We start from the raw sequence: 12273 nt of genomic DNA, 5'->3' as shown, positions 1-12273 counted from the left end.
GAAGGTGATGGCTAAGGTGTACAAAGATTCTTTTTGGGGTGATGAATATTTTACAAAATTGTGTTGATGGTTGCACATTTCTGTGAATACACTAATAGCCATTGAATTCTATACTTCAAATACGTGGATTGTATTTTACATGAATTGTCTCTCAAAAAAGCTATTAGAAAAGAATCAGCCGATACAATTCATCTCAATAGTTGTGAACAAACTAATCGAAAAAAGCTAACATTCCTTTCAAAAAAAATCTTTCAGTCAAGTAGGAAGTGGGCGGAATTTCCTTATTTCTTTTATGTGATAATGCATGCATTGAACGAAAAAAAACTTCAGTTAACAGCATACTGAATATTTTCCCCCCAAGATCAGGAAGTAGAAAATGAAGTCCATTGACTTCTCTTGGATTCAATGTTGTATTGGAGGTTGCAGCAAAGGTAGAGGATAAGAAAAATTAAAATCATACAGATTTAAAAGAAAAGGGTAAACTACTCAATGCACAGAAATCCTGATTGTGTATGCAGAAAATCCTACAATCCATCTATAAAAAATTATAAAAAGTAAGGTGTGAATTTAGCAAGGTGCCAGTATACAAGATCAATATATATAAAACAATTATTTTTCTGTAAACTGCCGTATACCAATACATGTACAAATGTGTGTGTGTGTGTGTGTGTGTGTGTGTGTGTGTATCAGCTGGTGGAGTGAAGAATTAATATTGGTAAGTTGTCCGTTTCAGCCAGAATCCAGAAAGCTGGTCTATGGCAGCAGTCCCCAACCTTTTTGGCACCAGAAACTGGTTTCGTGGAAAAAAATTTTTCCATGGGTAGCGGGGAGATGGTTTTGGAATAAAACTATTCTCAGACATTAGATTCTCATAAGGAGTGTGAAACCTAGATCCCTTGCATGCGCAGTTCACAGTAGGGTTCGCACTCCTAAGAGCATCTAATGCCGCTGCTGATCTGACAGGTGGCGGAGCTTAGGTGGTAATATCCGCTCACCTGCCACTCACCTCCTGCTGTGTGACCCAGTTCCTAACAGGCCACAGCCAGTACTGGTCTGTGGCCTGGGTGTTGGGGACCCCTGGTGTATGGAATTGCTCCAAGACATATTGGCCTTATAAGACTTTTTAAGACAGCATGGATCTTGCACCTACCTGATCCGCATCTCATGTCCTTGAGCCTGGGGAGAGATCCCGCACAGACAGCCGTGTGGTTGGCTGCAAGGTTAAATTAGAAGAGAAAGGCCTGATGGTGTCAATGCTGACAGTTGTTGGTTTCTGCAAATGTAAAGGTAAGAAAGAGAAAGAAAAAGGCATGCAGATTAAAACAGAAGTTAAAGTAGCTTTATTCACATAAACATGATTCATAGAAAACGAAGAAGCTACCAGAAGTCAAAAGTGAATTTACCAAGGTCTCAGTATACAAGTCAGTATGTATTTTTAAAATTTTCTGTATACCATTGATGAATGATTGAAAACTAAAATTGGAATGATACCATTTACAGTAGTGTTTACAACTCACATAAAATACACAGGAATAAATTAGCAAAAGCTGTGCAAGTTAGACTCACAGAAAACTACAAAACAGTGGTTACAAATTTTCTCTTAAAAACCCAGATAGTAAATATGGCGTTATGGGTGGCTTATGGTCTTTTCCACTTAGTCTCGTTTTTATATTTTCAGACCCTTAATTTTTTCTTTTTCCTTGAGACAGAGTTTCGCTCTTGTTGCCCAGGCTGGAGTGCAGTGGCATGATCTCAGCTCACTATAACCTCTGCCTCCCAGTTCAAGCAATTCTCCTGCCTCAGCCTCTCGAGTAGCTGGAATTACAGGCGCCTGCCACCACACCCAGCTAATTTTTTGTATTTTTAGTAGAGATGGGCTTTCATCATGTTGGCCAGGCTGGTCTTGAACACCTGACCTCAGTTGATCCACCCACCTCGGCCTCCCAAAGTGCTGGGATTACAGGCATGAGGCACTGCACCCGGCCAAAAATGTTAACACTGTACTTAGTCACTGGCCTTACAAAAATAGTTCAGGGGCCAATTAGCTTGTTGACCTTGCTACAAAATATTGTTGAGAGAAAATCTTAAATCTTAAAAGACCTAAATATATGGAGACATATATCATGCTCCTGTACTGGAAAAGTCAATATTGATAAATTGTCAATATTGACCAGGATCCTGAAAAGTCTTTCTAAAAAATGAGACAGGCCCAGGTGCAGTGGCTCACACCTGTAATCCCAGCATTTTGGGAGGCCGAGGTGGGTGGATCACCTGAGGTCAGGAGTTCAAGACCAGCCTGGACAACATGGTGAAACCCCGTCTCTACTAAAAATACAAAAATTAGCCGGGCGTGCTGGTGGGTGCCTGTAATCCCAGCTACTTGGGAGGCTGAGGCAGGACGATTGCTTGAACCCAGGAGGCAGAGGTTGCAGTGATCGTACCACTGCACTCCAGTCTGTGCGACAGAGTAAGACTCCATCTCAAAAAAAAACAAAACAAACAAGACAGGGTCTCGCTCTGTTGTCCAGGCTGTAGTGCAGTTGTGTGATCATAGATCACTATAACCTCATACTCCTGGGCTCAAGTGATCCTCCCACCTCAGCCTCCTGAGTAGCTGGGACTATAGGCGTATGCCGCCATGCCCAGCTAATTTTATTTTAAAATTTTTTTGGAGAGACAGGGTCTCACTGTGTTGCTCAGGCTGGTTGCATACTCCTGGTCTCCAGCATTTCTCCTGCCTCAGCCTCCCAGTGTTGAGATTATAGGCAGGAGCCACTGTGCCCTGCCATAAAACTTTTAAATCAGCATGAATCCTGTGCCCACCTGAGGTACCATCTCCCATCCTTGGCTTTGGGAGAAGATAGGCCACAGGGACCTTCATGGTTTGCTGCAAGCTCAATGAGAATAGAAATGCCCAATGGGGATTTGCTTGTGAACAGCAGTCCCAGGTCATCTTCAGAGGAGACCAAGGCCCCATTGTGGCCAATGGCCAAGATCTGAGTTGAACCAAAAAGGAAAGACTTCCTAGTGGGCCACGTAAGTGCTCATTATATGTGTGCCATGGACTAAGGACAATAAAAAATGGTAATACGTGATGTGTGCATACATAGAGTCAGACAGCCTGGGTCAAATCCTGGCAGGGTCACTACCAGGGACTAGGACTGAAATGCTGTTTTACCAAATTTGTAAAAACAAGCGAAGAGAGCCTGCCTCCCAGGAAGAGATGAGGTTGGGTGCAGCATCCAGGCAGGTCAGGCCACAGGTTTCCCTTCTCAGAAAGCTTCACAGCCCAGCACGTCACATCCCAGGCTCAAGTCTCTCCAGGGCGGCCACAGAGAAGGCTCCTGACACCGGGACTTGGAGAGGTGATCACAGAGGAGCATGAAGGAGGTGGTGGCCTGAGGAGGGGAGAGGGGAAACTGATGTCTTCAGCAGCAGCTGCCTAAAAGGAAGAGGGTCCAGCCTTTTGTGCTCCATATTTGCACCCCAGGATGGCGTCTCCTCCTCATCTTAGCACCTGCTGCAGCTACCTGGCCTCTTGGGTACATCATTCAGCTCGGGAACCAGCATAGCCCTCTTCCCTCCCCAGCTCCCTCTCCCACACCTGGCACTTCCAGTGAACCTGGTGCTGGGAAGACCTGGGCTGCTTCTGTACTCGCTCTGAGCAGGCTCTGCCCTCCAGTGACCCCAGGATACACCTGGACTGCTTGCAGAAGCTACGGTCCGGGCCAGGCTTCGCGGAGCCTGCAGACCTGGCTGCTGGTGCCCAACAGCTGCAGTCCTGAGCAGTGCTCATATCGCGCAGGGGCCGGTCTGGGTCTAAACAGCGGCTACCGGATAAGCGGAATCCCGAAGCTCGAGAGTCCCCTGCTGGGGCTGGGCCGTTGGACCTCGCCCTTTGCCCTCTGCTGCATTTCTTCGAGCCCTGGCCTCGCGCACCCTTTCTCTCCACGCGTTCCAACGGCGGCTCAACTGCGTAACAGGGTGTGCAGCGCGCAGGCTGCTCTTCACCGGCAACCTCTTCTACAAGCTTCATACGCGCCCCTCGTCCCCCGCCACTGCCCCCGGTGTTCCCCATCTGGTCTGGATCGCCTCGCGGTCCCGGCACAGAGCTCTCCTCGACCTTGCTCGCCCAGGTTTACTGCAGTCCCGCGCCTTTTCGGTTGGACATCACCGCTAGGAGGCGGTGTCTGATTCCGCAGGCTCTGGGCTCCTCTCTGGGGTTCTTACCTTGAATGTGTGCGGGACTCTGGTGTGGAGGTCTCAGGAGCCACTGCTGCCGGCTAGCACTACTAGGGTGCTCAGCTGAATATCTTGGAATGGTAGAGTCCTCCTCCAGGCTGCAAATGACTCCTTTCTGTTTGGGGTTTGAGCAGGTGGTGATCTCTACGAAGCTGGGCCACCCTGTCCTCCCCTCCATACTTGCCTCAGAAAGACTGAGTTGAAGTCCCCAGGAGAGTGCAGGAAAGGAAAAGCTAAGGCAGAGGGGAAAAGTAGCAAAAGAAGGATAATTAGAGAAGGGCTCCCCCCTCACCCTCATAACAGCGGGAGTGTCTGGAAGATCAACGGTGTCATCTTGTGGTCACTTCCTTCCAGTACAGTCCTGGACTCCTGAAAGGAAGCCTCTGTTCCAAACACCCAGAAGACGCCTTGAGTAAGAAAGCATCTTCTCTGAGCCCATTTGCCAAAGGCAGTGACATCGCCAGCTTATACAGACCTCTTTGGAGGTCTGCCGTGGGTTCAGCAGGGCTGTCCCGTCCAGTCTTATCTGCGCTCTGCTACTGGAGAGGTGGGCGAAGGAAGATGTTGATGGAGGCCATTCACCCAGATCTCCAGCCTCACTAAAGTCAGACAAGACACAGGGAGAAAAAGCTTCCAGACACTCTCAAGAAGGAACTTTCCAAACACATCTAACAGCTGTGAGCTCTGTAACTCCAAATTCCAGTACTCCTGCTGCTGCCACTGCCGCTATTGTTGGGTGGAGGAGAGCTACCTCTGCCCCCTAGGTTTCCTGTATAGTCACTGCTGAAGACCTAGGCTTGGAGAAGAGAGGTGAGCACCAGTGGAGCCCCAAGGCGTTGGAGGATAAAACTGAGGCCCCTTCAGACAGCAGGGCCACTCAGCCTGCCTGTTCTTTCTCCCTTTCTGCTGAGAAAATTTCAGACTTCCTGACTGTGGCCACTTTCATCATGTGGATCCTGGCTCCTGCCTCATTAGTAGACACTGATTCAGCTGACCTGTTTGCCAGACCCTCCAATCCTGACTGCCCCTGTACTTACCCGCCCCCCCATCAGATATTGATCATGAAACGAGAAGCCCAACTTATAATTCTCCTTTCACCATTCTTGCTGAATCTCCTTCTCCCTTTAGGATTAATAATAATTGTTAGTCCAAGCTGCACCATTTTGCAAGCCCCTGCCATTTTACAGACCCTGGTCAGAATGAAACATTCCATGGGGCCCTGGGCTGTGAGAAACATCCTGCCCAGCCACCTGACTTCCTTATCACATCCTGCTGGGCAAAGGCCCAAGGAACATCTTTATCAACATCCTCCTGGGCAGCAAGCCATATGGCCCAGACCCCTCCTGCCCAGACCTGTAATTACCCCAGCCTGTAAGCAGCAGTGAGCTCTGGCACCAAGCTGGTCCCCTCTCTGCAAGTTGTACTGGCAATAAACCTGTGTTGCTGTAGAGCCACCAACTCTCTCTCTCTCCCCTTCCCTTCAAAACCTAACAATAATAATGATAGAATAACAATAAGGCAAACCACCCAATTAAAAAACCTGGACAAAACATTTGAGCAATAATCCCTTTCCAAAAGTTGATTCAGAAAGGTTCAACAGGCCCACCAAAAATGCTCAATATCATCAGGGAAGTTTAAATGAAAACCACACTGAGATGCCATTGCACATCCACCAGAATGCCTGTAGGGATGTAAAGCACTTGGAACACTTCTCACTTGCAGTAATAATATAAAATGGTACAATCACATTGAGAAAATGTCATAACACTTATTATAAAAGTAAACATACACATTCTTACTCAGCACTTCCATTCTGAATTATTTCCTCGAGACAAATGAAAAACGTGGAACACTTCTCATTGCAGTGATAATATGAAACGGTACAATCACATTGAAAAAATGTCATAAAACTTATTATAAAACTAAACATATAATTATTCTTACTCAGTGCTTCCATTCTGAATTATTTCCTCGAGAGAAATGAAAACATGAAACATTTTTCATTGCAATGATAATATGAAATGGTACAATCACATTGAAAGAATGTCATAAAACTTACTGTAAAACTAAACATGTACTTATTCTTACTCAGTGCTTCCATTCTGAATTATTTCCTTGAGAGAAATGAAAACATATGTACACAAAAAGGCTTGCATGACACAAAAAGCCTTACATAGTAGGCAAAATTCATAAAAGCCTTATTCATAATAAGCATAATATGGAAATATCCCTGATACCAATCCACATGAGAATAGAAAAAGAAATTATGAAGTATTCATATTACTCAGCTATCAAAGAAAATAACCCCTGATGACAGACAACAAAAGTACAAAAGCACAGCATTCTGCTAAGTGAAAAGAATCCTTGCACAGGAATGCATACTGCATGTCCCTATTTATATGAAAAGCTAGGACAGCCAAAACTAACCTATCTTGGGACAATCCTTGAAGAATTGGAGAAGATTGACTGAACCTGGAGGTGCAACTGGATCACAGCAGTGAGCAAATCAGGGCCTTGGGTCGAAATCAAAATACAGAGATAAATCTCTAAATATAAACTGTTTTATTTGGGAAGTGAAAATTGTAATTCAGGGCATACAACTGGGCAGCCTTTTAGAAGAACAAATAGAGATTTCGTTAAAAGAGCAAAGACAATTTGTTTTGCAAAGACAACTCATTGGCACTAGTAAAGTTTTGGGGAGCTGGCAAGTTCTGATTGGTAAGTGATAGCAGTGGGTAAAAGTAATCATAGAGTCCGGCAGGTTGTTTCAGAAGCTACTACATAAAACCATTTTTGGGTTACAGCAGGCAATTTCAACAGCTAGGCTTGCAAAGAATTACATTCTTGGCGTGGCCTGAGTGTGTTTTCTCCCCCTGGCCTTCCAATTCTGTTTCAGTTGGGTATAACAAGAATGGCTCAATTTATACAATCAACTTTCACACTTGCCAGCCATAGGAAGCCAGGGCATCCTACCCATAAATGACTCTCTCTCCAAGGCCTGAACTGTTCTCTTCCTGTGCTGACAAACTGCTCCAGGGAGAGGGGATCTGGCTGATCCAACATGGGTCAAAGTCCCACAGTCCAGATATATGTGTCTCAGAAGGTGGGAGTTTCTCATGGTCCGTGGACTTTCCTTCAGAGAATGTTGGAATTGCTCTGAGAAGGGCTAGTGATTTTTACCCCTACGTTCACCATGCCTTTTCTGCACACAAGAGTGCTTGTGTCTTTGCTCTCTTCTTGCACTGCTCCTCCCGGCTGACCATCTTCCCATTCTCTGCCATGCCCCTACCTTAACATTGTTTTCTAAATGAACCTTTTTCATGTTTCAAAACTGTTATAACAGTTATAAGGAAGATCTGGCCTTCTCTGCCATTATTATGGCCAATTGCATCTATGTAGCAAAATCTGTTTATAAAACAATGATTTTAGAATGATATTCTTTCTACCTTTGCTTCGTTTTTTTCAAATCAAGTTTTGGAGGTAAAATTCAGCAATTTCAGGGGCTGGTGAGAAAAAAAAAGTCAGGACCTGCCAATGAAGAAGGTCCCCAAAAAATACTCAGGCTTTCATGTAAAATGTCTGAAAGCCAATATCCCAGAAATAAGGATAACAGGAGAGAGCCAGCCTTCAAAAAAGTGAAGCATGGCTCTGACTTACATTAATCTCAGAATAAAGTGTGCTTTCCCATCCTAGCTGCCTTCTACATCCAAAGGTAAATCCCTTCAGAGGATTTATAGTAGCATCAATAAACATGAAATAAATCTACAAAAGACATGCAAATCGACAGGAGAATTCCAGAGCTAAATGTGAAAAGTTAAGCAATAAACCTCATAGTAGGCATCACTGAAAATTTCCATGATATTGGAAGTAATGCTGGGCAGGCAAGCCCAAATTGGGGCTTAGCTTGGGAGGGTTCTTTGCTTCACCCAGCAAAGGATTCAAGGGTGAGCTGGTGGTAGAGGAAGACAGCTCTATTGAAGAGGCAGTGTTACAGCTCTGTGACTGCTCCTGCTGAGCAGGGTTACTCTATTGGCAGGGCGCAGAGAGCCGCAGCTCAGGGCAGTTCTGCAGTCATATTTATATCTACTTTTAATTGCATGCAGATTAAGGGGTGGTTTATGCTGAAATTTCTAGGAAAAGGGTAGTAACTTCTGGGTCATTGGGTCATTGCCATGGAAAGGAGCAGTAATTCCTGCATGTTGCCATGACAAATGTAAACTGACATAGCACACTGGTGGGTGTGTCTGATGGAAAGCTGCTTCCACCCTGACCCTGTTTTAGCTAGTCCTCAATTTGCTCCAGTGTCCAAGCCCCGGCTCTGTAGTCGAGTCCTGCGTCCTACCTCAGAAGTAGTCGAAAACATACACATGAATGTTCACAGAAGCATTCTTTCTTTCTTTTTTTTTTTTTTAAAGAGAGATGGGGGTCTCACTATGTTGGCCAGGTTGGTCGTGAACTCTTGGTCTCAAGCAATCCTCCCTCCTCAGTCTCCCAAACTGCTAGGATTACAGGCATGAGCCACTACACCTAGCCACAGTAGCATTATTATTTCTAATAGCCAAACATCCATCAATAATAGAATGGGTAAATTATATTTGTTCAATGGAACATCACACAGCAATATAAAAGAATAAAGTGCTGCTAAAAGCAGCAACATGGATGAATTTTACGAAGTGTTGAATGAAAAGACACAGCCACAAACAGGACACATGGTAGGGTTCCATTTATATAAAGTTTTTAAATAGGCAAAACTAATCTATAATGTTAAAATTTTGGGAGGGGCATAGTGACTAGGAATGAGCATGAGGTTGATTCTGAGGTGCCTGTGTTTTGCTTCTTGATCTAGATTACATAGGTTTGTTCATTCTGCAAAAATATATTGAGGAATAGACAGATGATTTGTACACTTCTGTGTATGAATGTTATATTGTAAAGTTTCTTGAAGAATACATGTTTACAAGAGTTAGAGAACATGGAAGCTCTTTCTCTGAGATAAAACATCTAAAAAGACAAAAATTAGCCGGGCGTGGTGGTGGGTGCCTGTAATCCCAGCTACTCGGGAGGCTGAGGCAGGAGAATATCTTGAACCCGGGAGACGGAGGTTCTAGTGAACCAAGATCACACCACTGCACTCCAGCCTGGATGACAGAGGAAGACTCTGAGACTCCGTCACAAAAAAGAAAAAACAAACAAGCAAACAAACAAAAAAGCCCTAAGTCATATCATGCCAGTCTCAGCAGTTTGAAACCCTCCATGGTTCCCATCTCTCAGTAAAAGGCAACGTTCTTATGACATCCTTCAAGGCCCCACGTAGTCTTTTGGTCCCTCCCCATCTCTGTCCTCCTCTCATCCACGTCTCCCACGTGCTGATTGGGTCTGGTAGGGTGACTGGGTGGCAAAGACCTCACAGAGGTGCCTTTCTGCTCAGGTGGCAAACAGGAGAGTCTATCTGGGCCCTGCAGGATGGATCCTTCCTGAGTCACTGAATATATTGGAGGTGCAGACAGCGCCAGAGAAAGGCATTGAGCCTGCCAGATCAGACACCGCCTCTTAGGGTCGACAGAACACCCAGGAGCAAAGACCAGAAATTGTGGGAGAAAGGCCTGGAAGGGGGCCGGGGAGAGGCACAGAGACAGCGAGGTGATGCAGGCTTGGTGGGAGCGGGTATGGTAGGCAATGGGGGACAGAGGGGCAGGGCACAGACAAAGCTTGCTGAAGATATGAAGAGCAGTTGTGAGCCGGCGAATCCTTGGAGTAGAGTAGAAAATTGAGGTCTCCTGTTCAGCCCGATGCAGGTGAGATGCTGTTGGAACACGTGACAGAGAAAGGGTGTGTGAGCCCAGGGCTTGTGCACTAAGCGCACAGGAGCGAAGGGGGCGAGAAGAAAAAACGACGCCCAGCAAAGAGCGTCAAGGCCCAACCACCTGCCCCCAACCGGTCTCTAGCGCCTCGTGACCTTCTGCATTCCGTTGCAGGCGTTTGGCACCAGATGGCCCCACGCGCTCTGTTCGACGGTTGGGGGCCGCGGACGCCGGTTGTGAGCAGCACTGGGACAGCCGGTGAACGGGTGTGCAGCGTCCTCAGCGCCGCAGCAGTCAGCACCTGTGGGTGCTCTAGCTCTTTCCCTCGGGGTCACCGGAGGCAGAGCCTCCCCTACACGGAGTAGAGGAGCAGCTCACATGGTGCCGGGGTGGGGATCGGGCTTCCTGGAAGGCTGGAAATGGGAGTTGGGATAAGGGGTTGGCGAGGGCGGGGCGGCACCGTCTACCGGGGTGACCGGTGTGCCCTGGCAGCCAGGGAGTCTGCTGCAGGGCAGGTACTAAGATTCGGAGAGACATAGGACAAAGAACCCTCGGCCTCTTCTTTTCAGGCAGCCGCCACAGAGGACACCAGATCATGCCAACACCCCCACAACTCCTGCCCGCCTGCAGGCAGCTCTGGGCTCAGGACACCGCCTGCAAGAACCTTTATAGCGCAGCTCTCCAAATTTTGGAGGCAAGGACATTCTATGTGCCCGCCCTGGAAAGGCCTGAACCTATAACATCTGGGCTGTGATGGTTTCTGAGGTGGACACCAGGTATTCTAAACTGCCCACATGCTTCACCCCAAAACTTCCCTTTCTAACAGGCAGTGTATTTTCACTTCTTTTAAACTATTTGGTAAAACAGAATTTAAGCCTTAGAAAGTTCCCCATCTCACCCCAGCCAGGGTTTGAACCCATGCTGTCTGATTCCACAGATCATGCATTTAACCACCAGACTTTGGTGTAGCCCCACCGTGTGTGCATAATGGATTACATTTGTTTATAATACTTGGGGTGCTTAGCACCATGTCAGAGCTGTAATGAGTACTTGCACTGTTAGGAGATCTAACATGGTTCAATTTACAAGTGGACCATTGGCCACACCGGGTCTGGCTCGGTCTCCTGGGAGGATGTAGGCAGGGGCCACCAATTATCAGCATATCTCCATGATGAATTTCTCCAGACAGCGTATCACTCTGTCACACAGGCTGGAGTCGCAGCTCACTGCAACCTCGAACTCCTGGGCTCAAGAGATCCTCCCACCTCAGCTTCCCAAGTAGCTGAGACTGCAGGCGTGCGCCACCACGCCTGATAATTTCTCTTCTAATTGAGCTTTGCAGAAAGCCACACAGCTGTCTGAGAGCTATTTTCTCCCAGGTATAGGGACAGGAAATGGCACCTCAGACTTCTGCAGATTCCACCCTGGCTTAAAAGCCCATGCCCCCAAGGACACCAATCTTTCTTACAATAACATAGACTATCTTTCAGGGTCCTGGCCAAGATGGACAACTTGCCAATATTAACTTTTCCAGGCCACAGGGATGATATATATCTCCATAGATTTAGGTCTTGAGTATTTTCTCCTAGAAATATTTCGCAGCAAGGGTCAGCACTGCAGCCTATGGGCCAACAAATTTAGCCTGTAGCCTACATGTAAGGCCAGTGAGTGAAGGATCATATTAACAATTTTAAAGAGTTGCAGCAGAATACGCAGAAACACAAAGAGTCTGTGTCACAGACAACGTGACCCACAAAGCCTATGCTGCTTATTAGGCTGGTGCAAAAGTTATTGTGGTTTTTGCCATTACTTTCAAACCGCAATTACTTTTGCACCAACCTCATACTATCTGGCTTTTTAAGAGAAAATTTGCAACTGTTTTGCAGTTGTCTGTGCATAGATCTTCCACAGCTTTTTCTAATTTATTTCTAAGTATTCTATGGGGTTTGTAAATGCTATTGTAAATGGAATCTTTTAAATTTTAATTTTTGATAGTTCATTGGTAGAATACAGGTAATACATATAATACAGTCCAGTGTCGCTTTAACAATGGGAATACCTTCTGAGAAATGCATCATTAGGTGATTTTCGTCATTGTGCAAACATCATAGACTGTACCTACACAAACCTAGATGGTATAATTGACTATACTCCTAGGCCATATGGTATAGCCTGTAGCTACAAACCTGTACGGCATATACTGAATTTGAGGCAATTGTAACACAACGGT

General features: G+C 46.1%; 1 protein-coding gene across 1 annotated transcript in view; it reads left to right on the top strand.

Moving 5' to 3' along the window:
* The first annotated feature begins 3958 nt into the window (after window positions 1–3958).
* Window positions 3959–12273, top strand: part of ZNF599 (zinc finger protein 599) — an 82455-nt gene continuing 74140 nt past the window's right edge. Inside the window, exons 1-3 of the mRNA XM_008969229.6 lie at window positions 3959–10037; window positions 10218–10309; window positions 10613–10819. The gene's annotated coding sequence lies outside the window, so the exon portion shown is untranslated. The remainder of the gene's footprint in view (window positions 10038–10217; window positions 10310–10612; window positions 10820–12273) is intronic.

The sequence above is a fragment of the Pan paniscus genome, chromosome 20 (assembly GCF_029289425.2).
Source record: "Pan paniscus chromosome 20, NHGRI_mPanPan1-v2.0_pri, whole genome shotgun sequence".
NCBI classification, from domain to species: Eukaryota; Metazoa; Chordata; class Mammalia; order Primates; family Hominidae; genus Pan; species Pan paniscus.
The sequence above is the reverse complement of the archived record's forward strand: the minus strand, read 5'-3'. Positions and strand labels throughout refer to the sequence as shown.